At 43.9% G+C, this 9,256-nt stretch overlaps 1 long non-coding RNA gene across 3 annotated transcripts; it reads right to left on the bottom strand.

Moving 5' to 3' along the window:
* Positions 1-532: 532 nt before the first annotated feature.
* Positions 533-8,004, bottom strand: LOC137517750 (uncharacterized). 3 transcript variants are annotated; one of them, XR_011020648.1, is made up of 4 exons: positions 7,789-8,004; positions 3,514-3,618; positions 3,146-3,254; positions 533-898 (listed from the first exon to the last, which is right to left on the bottom strand). It is a non-coding gene; the product is annotated as an uncharacterized lncRNA (long non-coding RNA). The 3 variants fall into 3 exon arrangements; XR_011020649.1 differs by having other exon boundaries at positions 3,146-3,242; XR_011020650.1 differs by having other exon boundaries at positions 3,146-3,187.
* Positions 8,005-9,256: the final 1,252 nt, after the last annotated feature.

The following is a 9,256-nucleotide window of genomic DNA, read 5'->3' as shown; positions in this document are numbered from 1 at the left end:
AGGTTATTCACCTCACTCTCATTCCCACCAACTACTTTTCATGCGTGTCGAGTCACATCTTAAACACAAATGTATACTTGTTTCATGAGTTGAGAGTTAACAGTGAAGGCAGCTCCATATCTGAAGTGTTTGATTGTCAGTTTTCACATACAAGAGCTCACATGGAGGAGTTGAGACAGATCACGCTGATCCACATGTTTCATTTGGGAGATCTGAAAAGAATCATAGCTTTCGCTCCCACAAACTGTTTAGCATTTCAATTGCATAAAATAAATTGTTCTTCTCCTCGATGTGAGTCACTCTTACCACTTCTTATTCAACATTACTTTTCTCTGTTTCTTACAAAAAAACCCTCTTTTCTGATGCTAATACAGTACCTTAACTCATTCAGCTTTTACAATTTACACGGAGCGAATAACATTTGTGTATTCTTTCTATGACATCGGGGGGCAAAAATGTAACAATGACAACAGAAACATAATATAAAATGTAGTACTGCAGAACAAAATGACAGAAAGAAGGATGCACCAAATAATGTATTCTATAACAGAAACCTTTCTTTATTAATTCCTTCCTCAGTCTGTAGTATGTAGACCCAGTAGACCCAATGATGTCTAAGTCCAACCAGAAAAAAGTTTGATAGGATCCCATAGTTCACACTCCTTTTCTTGTCTCCCTTTGGTGACCCTCACAGCCTGGGGGGGACATCTGGCAAGGGTCGTAACACAAGTGTGGTCATTATCATCTTCACACCCATAACCAATGATCTGGAGAATGTACCCCTCTATCAGAGGGCAGGGAGGTTAGTACTTGGGGGACTCCACAGCTCCGGGACCCCTGGAGTTGCACGGCTAGCTTCTGTGTAGACCTCAAAACAATTCCTGGTGCATCCTTGAGGCTAGTATAAAATCAATGCATAAATTAAAGAATGACCAATAAACCAATCACATATTTTGTTTTGTTAGAGTAAATCTATGATTCAATATAGGAACTTCTGAAACTACTTAATGAAAACAACTGTAACAATAAATATTGTTAAGGCTTCATTACCTAGTAAATCTGGTATCTGGGATAAGCACGAACTAGTAAAAGTAGATACATTTCCTCCGTTAGTATGCTATTAACCACTTCAGGATTCGGCGTACGCTTAACTACGCCCCTGAATCCTGAAGTGGATTGCATGGAAACGGCCGCTCGTATGAGCGGCCGTTCCATGTCAGTTTACGGAGGGTGTCTCCGTGAACACCCTGCGAGCCTCCGATCGTGGCTCGCAGGGTAAATGTAAACACACGGGGAACATCTTCCCCGGTGTTTACATGTATACGGCGCTGCTGCGCAGCAGCGCCGTGGCGGAGATCGGCGATCCCCGGCCTCTGATTGGCCGGGGACCGCCGGCACCTGATAGGCTGAAGCCTATCCTATCCGGCGCAGGACGGAATTCCGTCCTGCGCCGCTCACAGGGGGAGGTAGAGGGAGGGAAGGGGAAGGCGGCCAGGAAGCGCTGCGGAGGGGGGCTTTGAAGAGAGCCCCCCCCCGCAAGCGCAAGCAGCCGGCGGCGATCAGACCCCCCCAGCAGGACATCCCCCTAGTGGGGAAAAAAGGGGGGAAGTCTGATCGGCCTGGCTGCTAGCTGATCGGTGCTGCGGGCTGGAGAGCCCACGCAGCACCGATCAGCAAAACCACCCGGTATCCGGAAGTGGTTAAGTATTCATGCTGTTGTTTTCTATTTATTGAAGGCTCACGCTTTTAACTCGCACAAAGACTTTCTTCATCACCTAATGCTCAGTTAGTAAGTAGGCAGCCTGCTCAGGGCTGGTTCTACGAAAAACAGGGCCCTGGAAAAAAAATGACATGGGGTCCCACTGACACACACAATCCCCCCAAAGCAAAATAGCCCTACCCACAAAGATAGCTGCATTAGGTGGCCCCCTTGTTCCTTGCCCCCATCATTTTAGGTTATTGCCCATGGGTCCCAGAGCCAACTGACAGGCCCCCCAGGTCTCGCCCTCCCCATTGATAGTGCTCCCCCGTGGCTCCTGCAGAGTATTAGTAGCATTGAAGTGCAGCCAGTGTGCTTGCTCCTGTCTATGTCTTCTTTCTGTCTTTATCCTTACAGGTGCCTCTTCTCCGTGAATGGAAGGCATGTTCATACTCATGTAACATGCTGCTGGGTCACAGAGATGAGGATCTCCTCAGTCATGGCTCATCTGAAAAGCACTTTAAGACCAAAACACTTTCACATGGCTGTGCAAACAATCCTGATAACTCTAGTGTGTTGAAAAGCTCAAAACTATTTTTTAGGGGGGGGGGGGGGGGACCTGATGGAACCAGATCTTAGGTCACACTGATATGGCTGCTGTACAAACTATGTAGATGAATTTAACCCCTGAATATGAAAATAAGAATAAGAGACACCAGGAAAGTTCTGTTTACCATTACTACCACACATCCAGTTAATTAACTAGAATTAAGAAAGTGTGGACTGATGTCAATATCAGTAGTGGGAAATATTATCAAACATAAATTGAACAGCACTTTAAAAGTATAGATGCCCTTCCCCACTTCTGAACAAAAGTAACTAATTGTATTTGAATCACACAATAATAAACAAGATATTTCAATTAATAGGATCATAAATATACGAAATCTAAAAAACTAAAAATACAAACAATACAAGCTCTGTCACTTATTCCAGTTCCTGGAGTATTGCAAAGTCCTATCTAGGAAAAACCTATCTAGGACAATAAATTGTATAGGGAGGTAGCTATATAGCATCAAGATGACTGCCAACACTGTTCAATACAATACGCTGGTGCTAGTATTAGACTGTCAAGATAGTCTCAGTCACGGGCCTATCACAGCCTGAGTAGTCTAAAGCACTGCAGATCTGTAAAGCACTCCAGATTGTGGCCTACTGTATGATTTCATGGTGACAGAATGAAAACAGACGTGTATATTATTATATTGTATATATGTACAGTGCTGTGGGTTTGGGGACACTCCACTCGCTTTTTGGAATCTGGAGAGTTGTTGCGGCTGCTGCATAAATGATCATTATGTGACAGCTACCAGAACCCTCCACATTGTGGAAAGCAAGTGAAATGACTTCCCAGCATAAACATTTTGCAATATGCTTCTTACTTACTTGTCTTGATGAGTAGCTTGGTTTGGTCTAGAAAAGTTGACTCTGTTATGGAGCATTAAAGGTTTATTAAGAAAGTTCCAGCCTTCTCATTGAATTTCTAAAAACACAACTGGTATAAGAAAATACTGTAAAACAAAACTTCAAAACTTTCAAGAAAAAAATGAAAAAAAAAATCTACATTATGGCTTTAATATATTATTTACTACTTAAAAGCAAGTTTACGTTCTTTATTTATGTGGGTCATTGCAGAATGTTAAAACGTCAGTTGCCTTATGATTCAACAACGTTTAATAGATGTATTCAACAGTGAGCATTTAGCAGGGCTTTTCAATATTTTAACAATCTTGCCATGTTTTCTTGCCACTTACAAACTTCAGTTTTTTGTTTTGCTCTTTGTTAACTTTAGAATTTTCTAATTTCCAAAGCATAAACCAGCTACTGCTACAGAAGACATCGGGCAGATTTGAGAAAACCTGGAAAGAAATAGAGGGGCGTAATTAGTCCAAAAGTGAAGTACTGATAGATGTCAGTATCAATAACTGTTTCCCCTTTGCTCCAGTATTACTCCAGTATTCATTGCATTGGTTTCATTATATCTGCCCCGCCCCAATGTTTTTTTAGTATTACATAAAAGGGGTCTTTAAAGGGGAACAGAAGTAAGAGGTATACGGAGGCTGCCATATTTATTTCCTTTTAATCAATGCCAGTTGCCTGGCAGCCCTGCTGGTCTATTTCTCTGCAGTAGTTTTTGAATAACACCAGAAACAAGCATGCAGCTAGTCTTGTCATATCTGACTTTAAAGTCTGAAACACCTGATCTGCTGCATGCTTGTTCAGGGGCTATGGCTAATAGTATAAGAGGCAGAGGATCAGCAGGGCTGCCAGGCAACTGGTATTGCTTGCTTAAAAGGAAATAAACATGGCAGCCTCCATATACCTCTCGCTTCAGTTCCCCTTTAAAATGACCGTTTAGTGAGAGAGAATAGGGAGGCTGCCATGTCTACTTCCATTTATAAAAGTGCCACTTGTTCAGACATCTGGCTGTACTGCAGAAAAGCAGAAAACCTTTGATCACTGTCAGACTCCACAAAAAAAGAATCATCCCTATTTACATGTCAAAAGGAAATAACTTCAAAAGTGATTAAGAATTCTTTAGTATTCCAAACTGTGTAATTGCCTGTGAACATGAACATTTAGTAATTCAGTAATCCCCAATTCTGTTTTTTTTTTCAGCCTGAGAGCCCTTAAAGTGAACCTAAAGTCACCCCAAAAAAATGAGATGAACTCACCTGGGGCTTCCCTCAGCCCCCTGCAGACGATCGGTGCCCTCGCAGCCCTGCTCCGATGGCCCAGGACCCGCCGGCGAGCACTTCCGGTTTGGCCGTCACCGGCCGACAGGCATGGGAACGCGAGTGATTGTTTGCATTCCCAGCCTGTATATCGCCCCCTATGCTGCTATTGCGGCCTCCTGGTTTCATGTCACAGTTATGTCTCAGCTCCTGCTCCAGCATGCAACTATGCTCCATTCCCTAGAACTCAACAGACCAATGTGAGAGCCTCAGTCACCATTAAAGGAGTTGGTATTGGGATTGTTGTCAGGATTCTCACTTCTGACAGATGGCAGAGGCTCAAGGAATCTAAGTGTTCCCCGGTTTTTACCAGAGCACACCATAAGGGATGATGGGCTGTTAACGTTCATGGCTACTAGACTACTTTTCATCAGAGAATCAGGAGGTAGCCAATCCAATAGGTATGGCAGAGGCTTAGAAAACTTCAATAGGGAGACAACTTGAAGCCTAGAACCCACCAGACATTGATGCAGTGCTTTAAAATCGCCATGGTCATAGGTGCTTCTTTGGGACCAATCAGAGAAGCGCTTGTGATCTCTTCTGCTAGGGGGTGGGGTTATGGACCGAACCTGGAAATACGGACACCCAGTAAGTATAAATAACTGTTTAAATTTTTAATTGCACCCCCAAATCACTGCAGAATCGCTTTTCAAATCGATTTTGCAGCTCTACTATACCTAGCATTTAGCGCGCCACTCACTTTCATTGGGAAACCATTTTTGGGAGTCACCCAGCGATTGTCGGCGATCCCAAAACGCTGCCAAAAAAACGCTCTAGTGTAGCCCAGCCCTGACTGAGTGGTCGAAGACTGAGTGGAATAAGAGGAAGGCAGCAAGCAACAGGCAGTCAAGTTCAAGCTGTGGTCAACCTTGGGGCTGGTTTACACCACCAGCACTTTTTAAAAGACAGTGATGTGAAAATCTCTTGCTAAAGCAATGCTATCAGTGGTTTTTATAAAATCGCATTGCTCAAGTGAGAACACACATAGCATTGCATTAGCAAGAGCTTTTAAAATCACAAGCACTTACGCCTGGAACCCACTAGGAGCGCTTTTCTGAGCGCTTTGTGATTAAAAAGCTCTTGCTAATGTAATGCTATGAGTGTCATCGCACTAGAGGTATGCGATTTTATAAAAATCCCCCATAGCATTGCATTAGCAAGAGCTTTTTCAAATCACTAGCGCTTAGAAAAGGTTTCTGGCCTTAGGAAGATTAGTTATTTATCATTGCTAAATGATATAAAATAAAAACAGTGGCCCGTATGCAATTCACTTTTTCTCCTGAGTTATCTTTCTAGGAGATAATTTTACTCCTTTAATTAATTTAAATTAACTTTTTAGCACCCTGCAATGGAAAAAGTAATAAAAAGTAGGTGAAAAAATTATGTCAAAATTATTTTGAGTATTTGTTTGCCGGCTGGTGGTGTAAAAGCCATTTTATTTACAAGTTGTGAAAATTATCACCTAGGAGAAAACTCAGGTGAAAAAGTGAATTGCCTATGGGCCAATGTCTCTTGGTCTTGCCATGGATTGTTGAATAGTTGAATAGCAGAAGCAGCCTGAACGGAAATAGAAAGAAAAAGATTTTGAGACTTGGGATGAAAAGGTTGTCAGGGAATTACTGTGGCAAATGCAGCTCTGTGTTTCTGCGCAGCTGGTTGAGCATATGTTAGACACCAGCCTTACTGGACAGACTACCACTTTTTGCATTGTTTGATTTGCTGAGTGCAGTGGCACAGGGGCATTCTGCTGGTGGTTCCCCTCATGGTAAAGTCAGTTATGCTGCGCTCTCCAATTCATGCAACCTATATAACGAGATGCAACTCCACATAGCGTTCAGGGCCGGTTTTAGCTACAAAGGGGCCCTGGGGCAAAAGTAACTTGAGGGCCCCCTTAGCAATGTCCCCCCTCCCCCCCCACAGCCTCCGAGCTGACTCCCAGGGGCCATCCCACCACACTCCTAGGCACACAAAATCATTAGGGGCTTGATTCACAAAGCGGTGCTAACTGTTAGCACGCCTGTGAAAACCCCCTTAGCACGTCTAAACAAGCTTTTCGCGCATAAAAATTTACGCGCGCAAAACTTTATGCGCGTAAAACTTTACGCGCGTACTGCACAGAGCGCAGGGCGCACCGCGCGAAGTGCCCATTAAAGCCTATGGGACTTAGCGCGCATAAAACTTTGCGCGCGTAAAACTTTACGCGCGCAAAGTTAGCGCGCGATCTGATTGAGAAATCCGGTGCTAACCTACTTAGCACCCTGGTTAGCGCGTCTAAAGATTTTAGACGTGCTAAGTAGGTTAGCACTGCTTTGTGAATCAAGCCCTAGGTGTCCATCATATGTCCCCAAAAGCATTGTTGAGGACACCAATATTCCCAATTGTCCTTTCCCTTCTCCAAATTCAGAGTGTACACACAATGGGCTTGATTCACAAAAGAGTGCTAACTGATAGCACGGCCGTTTTCGCGCGCATCTTCGCGGTGCGTGCGATCGCAAATTTTCACACGAAACGATGCCGGTTTTCGTGCACAAACGCGATTTTTCATGCAAAACCAATATCGTTTGTGTGCAAAAACGTTATCATTTCGTGAGAAAATTTGCGATCGCGCGCACAGCAAAAATTCGCACGAAAACGGCCGTGTTATCAGTTAGCACTCTTTTGTGAATCAAGCCCAATGTACCTAATCCAGGCAGGACACGGGAGGCAGCACTATGCTCCGGACTTCTCTTCCTCATTCCCTGCAGGCATATATGGGGTCACCATAGCTGCAGGGGAGGGGACACACACTTTGGGGGCCCCTACAGGCTCTGGGTCCCTGGGTAATTGCCCCCTTTGCCTCTATGGAAGTGCCGGCCCTGTTGCCACATACAAATGCAGTAATGTAGTCAAGAAAGTCAAAAGAAATAACCAAAAATCAATGCAATTGGCATAGTTTGAAGAAAAATATGTGTTGAGGAAAAAAAAAAAGCAAAAAAAAGTAGAATACAGTTTTGCTATAGATGCAGGATGCAGCGGATTGTGATGTCATCTGGAGAGAAAGCCTCTGGCTCATTCACAGCAGTGGCTCATTCACAGCAGTGGCTCATGCACAGCAGAGGCTCATGCACAGCATTGGCTTATGCACAGCAGAGGCTCATGCACAGCAGAGGCTTATGCACAGCATTAGCTCATGCACAGCATTGGCTCATGCACAGCAGTTACAGCCGTCGACTGAGAAAGACCTGTCTCTTGCTTACATTTGGTAAGTAGGCCTATTTTTCATGTAAAATGTGTATATATATTGAGGAAACTCACCATAATTGGTAGTATTAGTTGATCTGCTAGGCTTAATCCGGTTTCGGCTGGAGATTTTGGCTGGGAGAGATGTTAGGGCCGTCCGATGGCTGCAGATCAGGTTGGTGACATAAACAGGGCAGGAAATAATGAGAAATATTGTAGCAAATTGTAGAAATGCTGTTTTCTCATCATGTCCTGACTCTGTAAGTGAAATACAAACTGTTCCAAACTGATTTCAACTGATACCAGGGGCGGATGGCACAGGGATGACCAGTACTGGTTTATATAGGGCTACTGGGTTACATTATGAAAGGCATAGGAGTAGGTTTTTTTGTTTAAGCAAAATCATGTATATAGTTGATAAAGACAGCGATGAACCATATTTTATTAATAAATGGGTGTTAAATATCAGAATTTCAGCATGTTATGATATCAGGAGTAGCTGGTGGTATAGCTGCAGTCTGCTAGACTCTCCTATATCAGTTATATACACTGCTCTAAGTAACATTAGAGTGGATGCACAAAGTTGTAGTAATATTGTTGTGCACAGAGAGCGCACTGCAATATTACCATTACTACCAGCAGCTATTAGCACTACCCGCCATACTCTAGTACCGCGAGTGTTGCTATGGTAACACGCGTTAGTAATGTTAGTAACCTGCCTCTGGTAGTAATAGTAATATTGCTATGCGCTGTCTACGCACTGCAGGGGTGTCAAACTCAAATACAACGTGAGCCGAAATTGTACACTGGGACATAGTGGTGGGCCAACCCCAATGTCTACTGGCCACCTTCCTCTCTTATAAAATTCCCAGGGGTCTAATGGCCTCCCTTCAACCCATATACAATTCCCTGGTGTCTAGTGGTCCTCCCTCCCCTATACAGTTCCCTGGTGTCCAGTGGTCCTCCCTCCCCTATACAGTTACCTGGTGTCTAGAGGCCCCTACCCTTCCCTATATATACCTGTTCCATAGTGTTAAGTTATTTCGCCTATCTCTCTCATATGGCTTCCCTGGTGTAGTAGGGATTCACCTCCAATATAACTTTCCTAGGGGTCTAGAGTGGGCCAAACATAATGCAAAGTAAAGGACCCCTTGAGTGCCAAATTTGAGGGCTCAGAGGGCCAGATTTGGACTGCTGGCCGAAGTTTAACATGTATGACGTACAGCAATATTACAAGGGCTCAACAATATTACCAAAGCTTCATGCATCAGCTCCATTGTATTTTGCCTTCATTACTATTTACAAATATACACTATATTTCAATTAAATTTGTGATACTCACCACTCTGCCCTGGGTTCCGCCCCACATCCCATTTCCATATCCTTGGCACCACAACTGTGTTCCCTCCCCAGTTGTTCTCCCTTTTTAAGAATAGCATGGCTGTCAGGCTCCAGTTCCTCCTCTTCCAGTCTGCCACAGGACTAATGGGCAGATCTCTGCTTTCCACCTAACTCTGCTCTGCTGTCTGCCTGGCAATGTCTC

This window comes from Hyperolius riggenbachi, chromosome 5, assembly GCF_040937935.1.
Source record: "Hyperolius riggenbachi isolate aHypRig1 chromosome 5, aHypRig1.pri, whole genome shotgun sequence".
NCBI classification, from domain to species: Eukaryota; Metazoa; Chordata; class Amphibia; order Anura; family Hyperoliidae; genus Hyperolius; species Hyperolius riggenbachi.
This window is presented reverse-complemented; position numbering and strand designations above follow the sequence as displayed.